At 36.6% G+C, this 14,399-nt stretch overlaps 1 pseudogene; it reads left to right on the top strand.

The window, feature by feature from the left end:
- The first annotated feature begins 330 nt into the window (after positions 1 to 330).
- On the top strand, positions 331 to 1,245 carry LOC140521161 (olfactory receptor 1G1-like; annotated as a pseudogene).
- The last annotated feature ends 13,154 nt before the right edge of the window (positions 1,246 to 14,399 follow it).

Below are 14,399 nucleotides of genomic sequence, written 5' to 3'. Positions count from 1 at the left end.
TTCCATTTTAGTGTCACTATTCTGGGAGGTAAGTGCTGATATTATGCCTATTTTTACAGATGAGGGAACTGAGGCAGAGAAAAGTTAAGTGTCTTTCCCTGGGTCACACAGCTAATAAGTATCTAAGATCAGATCTGAACTCTAGTCTTTCTGATTCCAGGTCCTGCACTCTGTGCATTATGACACCTAGTTGCCTCTTTGATGGAGAGTAGGTCAAAATAGTACCATGATCACTCCTTCAACTTATCATATTTTCTATGGTTTCACCGAGGAACAATTCATCTACTGAATCATATTGTTTAATAAATCTAACTTTCTTTTAATAGACACATGAGTTGGAACCAGACCACTGTCTCTGAGTTCCTCCTCCTAGGACTGTTTGAAGGGTCAGAGAATCAACAACTGCTCTTCTGGCTGTTTCTATTCATGTATCTGGTTACTGTGATTGGAAACCTACTCATCATCATGGCTGTTACTTCCAACACTCACCTTCATACCCCTATGTACTTCTTTCTAGCCAACTTATCTTTTGCTGATATCAACTTTATCTCTACCACAGTCCCCAAGATGTAGGTGAATATCCAAACTCAGAATAACTCCATCTCTTATTCTGACTGCCTGACACAGTTATATTTTTTTATCATGTTTGGGATGGTAGATGAGTTTCTTCTGGCCACAATGGCATATGACCACTACGTAGCCATTTGTTACCCACTCCATTACAAAATAGTGATGAATCCCCAGTTTTGTTTGCTGTTGATTTCAATTACATGGTTTATTAATATTCTTTATTCCCTCTTACATACACTGCTGATGAATGAACTAGTCTTCTGTGCCAAAAATGAAATTCCCCACTTTTTCTGTGACCTTAACCCCTTGCTGAAGCTGTCCTGTTCAGATATCTTCATTAACGAGCTAATGATCCTCACCATTGGTGGTCTTGTTGGCCTGACTCCATTTTTCTGCATCATCATCTCTTATGTATATATAATCTTGGCCATACTAAGGATCCCATCTGCTGAAGGGAAGCAGAAAGTCTTTTCCACCTGCAGCTCTCACCTTTCTGTAGTATCTCTTTTCTTTGGGACTATCTTTGGAGTGTATTTTAGTCCTTCATCCAACCACTCAGCCCACATTGACATAACTGCATCTGTAATGTATGCAGTGGTGACCCCAATGCTGAACCCTTTTAGCTACACCCTGAGGAACAGGGATATGAAAGAAGCCCTGAGGAGGCTCTTTTAAGTCCTCTTCTTGAGGACTAAGATATATAAAATAATAGTGAAACTAAGTTTCTGTTTCCCAAATTGAGTAGTGGGAAGATGTCAACTTCAAAGAATTTTCCAATAGGGAAAGTACTTTGATTAATTTACATCCCAGTCAAGTACCTGAAGCTCATTCTCAGGCTTTGTCCATCTTTGTTGACAAGTTTAAGTCAGTATATAACCCACTATTAGTACAATAATATAATTCTATCTTTGAAGATTCAAAATAATCCAATATAAATATTGTAATAATATAAATAAAATGTTAAAGGATTTTAAAGAATCAGACTTATAGAAATTTATCTATAGAGAAAAAGAAATTATAAATATACAGAGAAATTCCACTTTAATTCCCTTTTGCCACATAGTCTTGTAATCATTTTAGAGAATTCTGATCACCTGATTATAGTATGACATCTGGCCACCCATTTCCCTATTATTTTACTTTTATTTAGCTGCCACTTTAGATGATATATCTCTAGATACTATTATATTATTATATTGGATTAGATTATATATATAATTATTAGATTAGATTAGATTAGATTTAGATAATCAAATCTTTCCCAGAACTTGTCACTTTAAGTAAATCTCTTACTCAGCATCAAATGTTATGATAGAGAGATCTCTCCAAGTCTGAAGATCTGGCTCTTTTCCTGGTTCTAGCGAACATATCTGCATCTCAGTTTCATGTTCTGCATGATGAAAGAGCTGAACTAAATAAGCTATGTTCATTTATACCACTAACTAGAAGTAACTTTTCAGAATGCAGAACAATGGGTATTAAGATTGTGAATCCACTCTGCAGCTTCTCTCTGACATGCAAATAATGGCCCTGATGGGTGATCTGATGAACAACTAGTGGTAGTAGCTCTATTCATGAGAGAAAGGAAGGACTGAAATACTATCACCTCAACCTGACCTCCCAAAATTCTTTAAGACCCAATTGAAATCCCACTCTCTGCAAGGTCTTTTTCAATCTCTCTTAATTCCATGTCTTCCCTCTTTTAATTATTTCCTGTACTTAATGAATTTTGAATATGATTGCTGGCATATTAAACATTGTAATTTCCTTGAGGGCAGGGGTGGTCTTTTGCCTCTTTTTCTATCCCCAGTGCTTAGCACAGTGCCTCGCACATAGTAAGTGCTTAAGGAATGTTTATTGATTGAGTGATTTAATTTCAGAAAGACCTTCAAGATAAGACCATCACCTCCCAATGCAGGCCATTCCACTTTTAGTCAGCTCTAGTTGTGAGAAGTATTTTCTTGATGGGCAGCTAAGTGGCACAGTGAATAGTGTGCAAGACCTGGAGTCAGGAAGACTCATATTTCCTGAATTCAAATGCAACCTCAGACACACAGTTTACTAACCTTTTTTTGTTTCAGCTCCTCATTTGTGAAATGAGTTAGAGAAGAAAATGGCAAACACTCCAGTATCTTTGCCAAAAAAACCCAAAAAAACCATGAAGTGTTAGACACAACTGAATAAACATAAATGTGCTTTGTACAGAGTCTAAATCTGCCTTTTTGCAACTTCTATACTTTTTCCTAGGTCTATATTTTGCAACTAAATCAAGTCTCCGTACCTTCAATATGATTATTTTACAAATATTTAAAGATAGCTCTCATGTCCTCCATCAACCTTCTCTTCTCTCTGCAAGTGATATGGTTTTCAACACCCTCATAATTTCAACTTCTTCTAGACCTAATCTTGTCTCTCAATGTCTTTCCTAGTGTAGGTAATCTCTACTTGTTGACCTATTTTTAGTCTCTGTTCCTTGATTGCTTATGTGTCTCATAAATGCAAGACTGTTCAATATATAAAGATTAAAAATAAATTAGCTTTTTTTGATTCGTCTATGTAGCTTTACATTCTCAACCACAAAAAGAGATCAGGACCTATATTCAAGATTACAAAGATAAACTCTAAAATAATGAGATTTAAAAAGCATCCTCAGTTAATCTGCCTTTTTTTCCAGATAAAGGATAGCAAATTATGTCTCAAAATAACATCCTCAACTATCATTCCAGGCCACCTCACTTATAATATTGAATCCATTTTCTTAAAAAAAAAAAACAGTGAAAAGCACATTATGACTTTCTATTTACTCTTTCATGTTATATTTTCAATTGCTTGAAGCAACCACCTGAGATAGTGGTTGACAAAACCCTTCCTGCTCTCCAAAATAATCATCTGAAGAAATAATTTTTCCTCTGTAAAGAATAACCAGAGGGGGCGGAGCCAAGATGGCGTAGTAGAAAGACGCACATACACATAGCTCCGAACCCACAACCCATAGAACAACTACAAAGAAGTAACTCACGGCGAATTCTGCACCCAGAGGCCACAGAACATTGGAGCGAGGGAGATTTCTGTTCCGGAGAGACCTGCAAACCTCTCGTAAAAGGTCCTTCGTGCTGTGGACTGGGCGCCGGGACTGGGAGCTGAGTACAGCCCTGCCGTGGCCGCAGCACCGAGAGGAACAGATCCCAGCGGGCTTCAGGGACGGGATCTCCAGCGGCCGCACAAGTACCTCCACCCACAGGTGACGGGGGTCGGTGAGAGAGTCCCTTTGGCAGGTCGAGCGGGGAGTGGGGTGCCCCCATGGCTCGGGCCCCCTCGGGAGACAGAAGCTGAGGGGCAGTGGCAGACCAGGGCTCCCCAAGCAGGCAGGAGCCTGGATCCATTGTTGAAGGTCTGTGCATAAACTCCCTGAGGGAACTGAGCCTGAGAGGCAGCCCTGCCCTCACCTGAGCATCTGAATTTAATCTCACACTGAATAGCAGCCCTGCCCCCGCCCAAAGCCCTGAGGCTGGAAGCAGCATTTGAATCTCAGACCCCAAACACTGGCTGGGAGGATCAGGAGGTGAGGTGGGTGTGAGGAAAATATTCAGAAGTCAAGTCACTGGCTGGGAAAATGCCCAGAAAAGGGAAAAGAAATAAGACTATAGAAGGTTACTTTCTTGGTGAACAGGCATTTCCTCCCTTCCTTTCTGATGAGGAAGAACAATGCTTACCATCAGGCAAAGACACAGAAGTCAAGGCTTCTGTGTCTCAGCCCACTCAATGGGCTCAGGCCATGGAAGAGCTCAAAAAGAATTTTGAAAATCAAGTTAGAGAGGTGGAGGAAAAGCTGGGAAGAGAAATGAGAGACATGAAGTCAAAGCATGAACAGCAGATCAGCTCCCTGCTAAAGGAGACCCAAAAAAATGTTGAAGAAATTAACACCTTGAAAACTAGCCTAACTCAATTGGCAAAAGAGGTTCAAAAAGCCAATGAGGAGAAGAATGCTTTCAAAAGCAGAATTAGCCAAATGGAAAAGGAGATTCAAAAGCTCACTGAAGAAAATAGTTCTTTCAAAATTAGAATGGCACAGATGGAGGCTAAGGACTGTATGAGAAAGCAAGAAATCGCAGAACAAAGCCAGAGGAATGGAAAAATGGAAGATAATGTGAAATATCTCATTGGAAAAACAACTGACCTTGAAAATAGATCCAGGAGAGACAATTTAAAAATTATGGGACTACCTGAAAGTCATGATCAAAAGAAGAGCCTAGACATCATCTTTCATGAAATTATCAATGAAAACTGCCCTGAGATTCTAGAACCAGAGGGCAAAATAAATATTCAAGGAATCCACAGAACACCGCATGAAAGAGATCCAAAAAGAAAAACTCCTAGGAACATTGTGGCCAAATTCCAGAACTCCCAGGTGAAAGAGGAAATATTGCAAGCAGCTAGAAAGAAACAATTCAAGTATTGTGGAAATACAATCAGGATAACACAAGATCTAGCAGCTTCTACATTAAGGGATCGAAGGGCATGGAATAGGATATTCCAGAAGTCAAAGGAACTAGGACTAAAACCAAGAATCACCTACCCAGCAAAACTGAGTATAATACTTCAGGGGAAAAATTGGTCTTTCAATGAAATAGAGGATTTTCAAGCATTCTTGATGAAAAGACCAGAGCTGAAAAGAAAATTTGACTTCCAAACACAAGAATGAAGAGAACCATGAAAAGGTGAACAGCAAAGAGAAGTCATAAGGGACTTACTAAAGTTGAACTGTTTACATTCCTACATGGAAAGACAATATTTGTAACTCTTGAAACATTTCAGTATCTGGGTACTGGGTGGGATTACACACACACACATGCACACACGCACACACACATAGAGACAGAGTGCACAGAGTGAATTGAAGAGGATGGGACCATATCTTAAAAAAAATGAAATCAAGCAGTGAGAGAGAAAGATATTGGGAGGAGAAAGGGAGAATTGAATGGGGCAAATTATCTCTCATAAAAGAGGCAAGCAAAAGACTCATTAGTGGAGGGATAAAGAGGGGAGGTGAGAGAAAAACATGAAGTCTACTCTCATCACATTCCACTAAAGGAAAGAATAAAATGCCTACTCATTTTGGTATGAAAACCTATCTTACAACACAGGAAAGTGGAGGATAAGGGGATAAGCAGAGTGGGGGGGGATGATAGAAGGGAGGGCATGGGGAGGAGAGTGCATTTTGAGGTCAACACTCATGGGGAGGGATAGGATCAAAAGAGAATAGAAGTAATGGGGGACAGGATAGGATGGAGGGAAATATAGTTAGTCCTATACAACACAACTATTATGGAAGTCATTTGCAAAACTACACAGATTTGGCCTATATTGAATTGCTTGCCTTCCAAAGGGAAGGGGTGGAGAGGGAGGGAGCTAAAGAAGTGGGAACTCAAAGTGTTAGGATCAACTGTAATGTTCTTACCACTAGGAAATAAGAAATACAGGTAAAGGGGTATAGAAAGCTATCTGGCCCTACAGGACAAAAGAGAAGACAGAGACAAGGGCAGAGAGGGATGATAGAAGAGAAAGCAGATTGGTCATAGGGGCAATTAGAATGCTTGGCGTTTGGGGGGGAGGGGAGAAAAGGGGAGAAAATTTGTAACCCAAAATTTTGTGAAAATGAATGTTAAAAGCTAAATAAAAAAAAAAAAGAATAACCAGTGATAAAGTTGCTTCATTTAAAAATTGAAGGCCACTTATCAGGAATAATCCAAACAGGAAACCAAAATGCTTATAAAATATTTGCTTGCATTATCCTTTTAAACAATAACATTCACACACATACACCTACACATACACACACATCCATATACACACAGATGTATAGATATACTCAAACATATAAATTTTACATTGTTGTGTTCATCCTTCATTGCTGAAGAAGACCATGCCATCAGGGAAATGATGACATGACTTGCACTTGACTTTGTTTTGAGTGAGGGAGGGCTGTGCAGGTCACCAGCCTCACTTCTCCTCCAGAGCCATCTGAATCCAGTGAACTGATATTCCTCAGGATGACTGCCGATGACACAGGATGCACTGAGAGGCTTTGGATCCTTTAGGTCAAGGACTTTGCAAGTACTCACTTACATATATAAGTATAAACATGTACATATATACAGATATACATACTTGTTTGTACATATGTGTGTGTGTGTGGGTGTGTTTACTTTGTCTTTGGTAAAGCGGTTTCTTTTCCTTTTTTCCCTACCTTTGCTAAACAATGTAAGTGCAAACTATGACTCTTCTATACTTAACCTCATAAAGAACTGCAAAAATGAGGAGGGAGGGGAAAAAAATCTAAGTTATATAGTAGTGATTTTAGAACACTGAAAATAAACTAAAAAACAAATGTCAAAAAAAAAAGAACCTCAAAAATACTCGTACTTCCTTAGCTGCTTTGTTAACAAAGTTGTTGTTGTTGTTGTTGTTGTTGTTCAGTTAAACTAGCCAAATGGTTGGTTGGTTAATTGTTGTCATTTGTTCCCAAACAGGACCAAAATGAATTCACTATCAAATGAGTCAAGTTTCAATGTGTCTAACTGTGGCTGATTAGAACAATATGAGCTCAGAATGTTCTACCACAGGTAAGGGACAAATAATCTGTGTGTACATTTGGAGTAGATACTCCAAATGTACATATCCAGTGTTTCTTTTGCTCTCTCCATCCTACTTTGTTCAGCAAAACATGCTGAGCAGTTCTGTGACAGTCTCTCTCATGTCACACAATCAGTTCCAAAGTTCTTAAGAGAGACACTGAGAATGTTGCTGTATGGCTTCTTCTGACCACTGTCTGAATATTTGCCCTCTGTGAGTTCTCCATAAAATAGCCTTTTTGGCAAGGATATATTTTGCATTCCAACATCATGGCCAGCCCATCAGAGTTGTGCATTCACAAGCAAAGTTTGAATGCCTGGCAGTTTAATTCAAGTAAGGACATCGTTTTCTACTACTTTATCTTCCCAGGTGATCTTCAGAAACTTCCTAAGACAATTCAAAATGGAAGCAATTCAGTAAATAAACTAAAACTGATGGCTCCTGGGGCAAGGAGATATAATTTACTAGAAATTTCTTTTTAAAAGAAAAAGTTAAATAAATTATTTAACTATTGAACCAATGACTTGTATACTATCAGTCAACATTTTTAAAGAACATATCACATACCAGATATTATGCTAATGCCTTCAAAAATATTTTCTATGAGATGAAATAAAGACTATCTGGTGGCCAATGCATGAATTGTTATCTTAAGGGCTTAAGGGAACTGAAGACACTTCTATTTCCTTCTATGGAGACTGAGTTTGGGCTATATTTGAATTATTTATCAGATCTGAGATTACTCAAAGTCAACTATGAGTAAAGGAAATATCAGTGAAAACATAGTAATTTGAAGGGCCATCTCCTACCCAAAATTAATTTGTGTATATACACCTAAACCATGGGATGCTGGGCTTTGGGTTACAATTATTCTAAAGTTTATTGTTATTTTACAGGGAGTCAGATTATGTAGAGGATGAGGTGTTCAACCTGGAGTCAGGAAAACTTGACTTCACATACTGCCTTAGAAACTTACTAGGACTATGACCATAGAGAAGTCACAGACTCTTGTCTTCTATAATTTTTTCCTTTGTAAATTGGGCAGGCTATCACATGGTGGCCAGAAGAAATGATACAAGGACACTTTCAAGGTCTCTCTCAAGAACTTTGGATTTCACTATGTAACATGAAGACACTGGCACCCGACTGCTCAGCAAGGCATGCCCTCATCAGAAAAGGTGCTGTGCTCTATGAGCAAAGCAGAATTGAGACAATAAAAAAGAAAGGTAGAATGTCCAGATTTGGAGTAACCACCCCAAATATTCAGACCAACTATTTGTGTCCAGTCTGTGGTAGAGCATTCCAAATTCATATTGGTCTGATCAGCCACAGTGGGACACACTGAAACCGCATTTTATCTTGGTGATGTCATTTCTGTCCTCTTCCAGAATGAAGAACAACAATCATGTGTGAATAATAACAATAGGATTTAGTTCTCAGGGTTGTAAGGATTAAATGAGATAATATGGATAAAGTGTTTTGGGAACGTTGAGGCACTATAAAATGCTAATTATTATTGTTGGTATTTCAAATTTTGGTGATGCCTTTTGGTTTTTGTGGATACAGAAGACAAAGTGAGTTCTGACAGAATCCAACCACCTGGAAAATAAGGAAAGGCTCCCCACAGGCTTCTAACAAAAAAACAAATTTAGAAGAATCAAGGGAAAAGTTCATATTTTTATAGGATAATAACAGAGGTGGAATATATAATGGTTCATGTTGTTGACTCAAAGACTCCACAGAGTCAAGCAAAGCAGGGTAGAAACACTACAATCTCTGGAGAAAGACAGACATGAAGGAAATTTAGGGGTAGAATGCATCACCTGAATCTCTAAAGACACAAGCTAGCAGATTCTCTTTAAGAACTTATTTATAAGTGAATTCTATCATATATAAAGATGAACTAATTCCAATATTAAATAAAGTATTTGGAATAATACGTAAAAGAGGGACTCTCCCAAACTTCTTTTATGAAATAAATATGATACTGATTACCTAAACCTGGAAGAGTAAAAATAGAAAAAGAAAATTACAGAAAACTAATTTCATTAATGAATATAGATGCAAAAAAGTAAATAAAATACTATGTAAAAGATTACAACAGTATATTGCAAAGATCATACATATGATCAACTCAGACTTGTACAAGGAATTCAGGGACAGTTTAACATAAGAAAAATTATTAACATAATTGATTATATCAATCTGTGTGTGTGTTTATCCTTCATTGTTGAAGAAGACCATGCCATCAGAGAAATAATAAGATGACTTGCACTTGACTTTGTTTTGAGTGAGGGAGGGCTGTGCAGGTCACCAGCCTCACTTCTCCTCCAGAGCCATCTGAATCCAGTGAGCAGATGTTCATCAGGATGACTGGAGATGGCCCAGGAGGAGGCAATTGGGGTTAAGTGACTTGTCCAAGGTCACACAGCTAGTGAATGTCAAGTGTATGAGGTGAGATTTGAATTCAGGTCCTCCTGACTCCTGCACTAGTGCTCTATCCACTGCACCACCTAGCTGCCCAATTTTTTCCATAATCAAAATTTAAAATCATATGATTGTATCATTGGAGGCATAAAAATCTTTTGCTAAAGTTGAACACTCATATTTATTTTAAAAAATCTGACAGTATTGGTATAAATGGATTTTTCCTTAAATTCAAGTAAAGAATTTATCTAAAACCATCAGCAAGTGTTATTGCAATGGGGATGAACTAGATATTATTGCGCAGTAATATCAAGTGTGAATCAAAGATGCCTACTGTCACCAATATAATTCAGTCTTGTATTGGAAAATCCTAGCAATACCAATAAAAGAAGAAAAAGGAATAGAAGGAATCAGAATAAGGAAGGAGGTGATAAAACTATCTTCGCAAATGACATTATGATGTACTTGGAAAATCCCAAACACTCAACTAAAATGTTAGTTGAAGCTGTTAACAATTTTAGTAAAGTAGCAGGATATAGTGTATATCAATATAAATAATCTCTGTTCCTATATGTCACAAACAAGGCTCTGCAAAAATAGACAGGAAAAAAATATATACACCATTTAAAATAACTCTACACAGTATAAAATACCTGCCAGAGCAAACTGAGGAACTATATTTAAAAATTATTACTAAAAGCCATTGTAAACAAATAAAATTAGAATTCAATAATTGAAAAAAGATGTATTGATCATAGGTATGCAGGGTCAATATAATAAAAATGACAATTTTATCCAAACTAATTTATATATTGAATGTCATCACAATTAAATTACCAAAAACAAAGATTTGTTACTGAATTAGAAAAAATACCAACAAAATTCAAATGGAAAAACAAAATGTCAAGAATAGCAAAGGGAATAATAAAAAAAAAATTAAAGGACGGTGGCTTAGCACTACCAAATCTGAAATTATAAGTCAGTAATTATCAAAACTTTTTGGTACTAGCTAAAAGATAGAAAGGTCAATTAATGGAATAGAGTGGACAAACAATTTACAGCAGCAAATAAACGTAACAACCTTGTATTTAACAGGTGCAAAGATAAGATTTTGGAACAAAAAATGTCTTAAGATTAAAAAATCATTATTTGATAAATAAAAATTGATCAGTAACAGAAAAGGAGTATGGCAAGAACAAGACACAGATCAATATCTTACATTATTTACCAAGATAAAGTCAAAATGGATACATGATCTAGATATGGAGAGATTTTACAAGAAAATTAGAAGAACATGAAAATCATTACTTCTCAGACTTATAAAAAGGTCAATAATTTACAAATAAGAGAGCGCCAAGGTAGGTATAAAATAGATAATTTAAATTACAGTAAATTAAAAAGTGGTTATACAAATAAAATAAATGTAGCCAAAATCAGAAGAAAAACAGAAAATTGGGTGGGGGATTTTTTACACAGTTTATCATATAAAGGTCTCATATCTAAACTATGTAAACTTGTCAAATCTACTAGAATATGAGTCATTCCCCAAATGAAAAATGGTCAAAGGATACGAACAAGCAGTTTTCCAATGAAGAAATAAAAACAATCTAGTCATATGAAAAAATGCTCTAAATCATTATTGATTGTGGAAATGCATATTAAAACAACTTTGAGCTATGATTTGACAAATACATATTGGCCAAAATGATTGAAAGGGGGTAACTGATGAATGTTGAAGATGATGTGGGAAAATGGGACACTAACTGAGAAACTAATGGTTGATAGAATTGTGAAGTGATCCAACCATTTGGGAGAGCATTCTGAATATTTGGCCTATTTATGAAGATAATTAGAGAAAAAGGAAATGAGCCTATATGTTTTAAAACATTTAAAGCAGTTTTAAAACACAATACAACATAACATAAAAGCAGCTTTCTTTGTGGTGGCTAAGAACTAGAAATTTCAGGGATGCCCATCAATCAGGGAATGGCTGGACAAGTTGTGTTATGTGATTGTGATGGAATATTACTATGTCAAAATAAATGATGAGATAAAATTGTCATACATCAAACTGGATGAGAATTTTGTTTTCTTTTGAACTTCCATTCTAACTCATTCAGTTCCATTTTCTTATCCTTATTACGAGATCTGTTCATTTTGGAATTTTATATTTTGGTATGAATAGCATCCTTTTTGGTTTCACTCACCCAAAAGGTAGTTCCAGAGGCAGATTAAATTATCAAAATTCAATTAAATGCAGCTACACTCTGTTTTTTGTAGTTAACTGTAAGGGGATGGGGTTTGGGGGCTGTTGTTTAGAAGTCCCCATCCAAAGTGTTCCTTTTTTCAATAAAAGAATTAAATTCTACTACAATTCTGCATCCCCTTAAAAAGCTAAAAGAAAAATATAAATTTTTATGAGCTACCATGGTATGATCTCTAGGCAAAATATTAGATACTGATATCTTAGGGACACATAATTCATACTGCTTGCTCACAGTAATCCATCATCTTTCTGTAAGAGATAATATGTTTCTTCATCACTCCTCTGGAATCACGCATGGCTGCTGAATTGCTAAATGTTCTTATAGATTTTATTTTGTTCCTTAAATATTTTTCTACCACATAAATAATTCTTCTACTTCTGTTCATTTCGTTCTTCACTACTGAAGTCAACAGTTAATAAAGACTTATAAAGCACTTACTATATGCCAGACACTATGTTAAGCCCAGGGATACTAATATGAGAAAGATATTCCCTGCCCTCAAATGGAGGAAGATGATGTACAAGAAGAAACTGAAAAGGAGGGACATGAGAAGGGTCCCCAGCACCAGGGCATTATAGAGAAACTCAGAGATACACCTTAATACTATAGCCAATTGAAAAATGAGAAGTTCTGAGCTGAGGGCCTTCCTTAACAGTTTTCAGCTGAGACATACAAGATTCTATTACAATCCTTTATTTTAATTCTGTGTTGACTCTTTATATTGAAGTGTTTTTCTTCTTAGCAACATTTTGTTGAATTTCATTTTCTAATCAATTCAACTAATTCTTAAAATTTACTGGTGAGTTAACATGATTCATAGTCAAAAATTACATTTATTTCCATTCATGTATACACATATACATGAGTATAATACAAATAACTATAATAGATAGCAAACCAATGAGAGCTTAATAGTTGGAGCATGCACAGTGCACTTTACCTCAATTCAAGCCACATGTAGTCTTGGTAATCCACCTTCTGGAAATGTGTAATGCCTTGCCCACCACTTCAATATCTCACTAAGAATTCTACCACTGCTTCTTTTCAATTGGCTTTTTCCTGTTGTTGGGGCTTGATTTTAACTCAGACCTTCCTGTGTCCTGGCTCAGCACTTCGTCCACTGAATGACCTAGCTATCTCCAAAATAACCCTTTACAAATGTTGATGTTGAGTAGATATCAATAATATTAAGGAAATATCAACTTATCAAAGGATATTGGTGAGAGACTAACTAAAACTTGTGATATTGTGGGGAACTCAGTGGATTGAGGCTGCAAAATGGTAGTACTAGAGGAGATATCCTGATGCCCTGGAGATATGACCAGAACACTGGGAGGAGACATAGTGTCAGTACGGGCACCAAAAGTGTCATTGGAGTTGAGATTGGAAAAGTGATCTCAGATACTTTATGCATGGCATAATAAGTTCAGTTAAATATAGATTTTTTCTTGACAGGGAAAGATGACTACATCATACCAAGTCATGTGAGAAGGGCTCAGTGAAATTTAAAATGATCATAGCAGCTTCAAGGCTCAGTGGATAAAATGGCAGGCCTGTGGTGAGGAAGATCTGAGTTCAAATATGACCTCAAACACATACTAGATGTGTGACCCTGGGCAAGTCGCTTACCCCTATTTGCTGCAATTTCCTCATGTATAAAATGACCGGGAGAAGAAAATGGTAAACTACTACAGTATCTTTAACAAGAAAACCCCATATGTGTTCACAAGAAATCAGGCATGACAGAAATGCCTGAAGAAGAATAACAACAAAATCAGCATAGACTTTACAAGTGATTTTATATAAGTTTCCATTTTTCTAGCAAAGGATCCAACCAGATATTTCAGGAAGCTAAAGAGTCTAAGTCAAACTCTAATAACAAAGGTAATGACTAAAATAAGATATATCAGGGCATTGCCCTTGGGTGGCAAAATTAGAGGTCACTGGTAGCACTTACACTCAAAAAACTGAAATTAGCACTGTTATAGGATTTATCACATGGATTCTATATCCCTACCATCTATTACCCAGGTAGGCTCTTCCTACACTAACCACTCCACCCTGTGTCCTCTTACTGCCACCCCTCAAATAAAACTGCCTCTACCCACAGAAATTGGTATTCTTACCCAAATCCTCCACCCACAAGTCAATGGTCCCAACTTCCATAGTACTAGCTGTGATTCTGCCAATTATTATAATCATTATTTAAATCTAATTTATAATACAATAGTTTTCAACATGGCAAATGAAGTGTCTGAATTAAATCTGTGGTAGTTTAGGGAAATTAACACTATTTCTTTTCTTTTTTATAAGAAAAATATGGAGTAATGCAGGTGACAGTTCACATGGTTCCTAAAGTGACAAGAGAAAACATTGAATGAAAACGATAGGATAAAGTTTCAGACATAAGAACAGACAAACTAGGAACTGGTGGAAGAAAAACAAGAAGGTTATTTGGGCTCAAGTTTTCCTCATATAGACTCAGGGATGAGATATGTGAAA

The sequence above is a fragment of the Notamacropus eugenii genome, chromosome 1, assembly GCF_028372415.1.
Source record: "Notamacropus eugenii isolate mMacEug1 chromosome 1, mMacEug1.pri_v2, whole genome shotgun sequence".
NCBI lineage: Eukaryota > Metazoa > Chordata > Mammalia > Diprotodontia > Macropodidae > Notamacropus > Notamacropus eugenii.
Note: the sequence above shows the minus strand (reverse complement) of the source record. Positions and strands in the feature narration are given on the sequence as shown.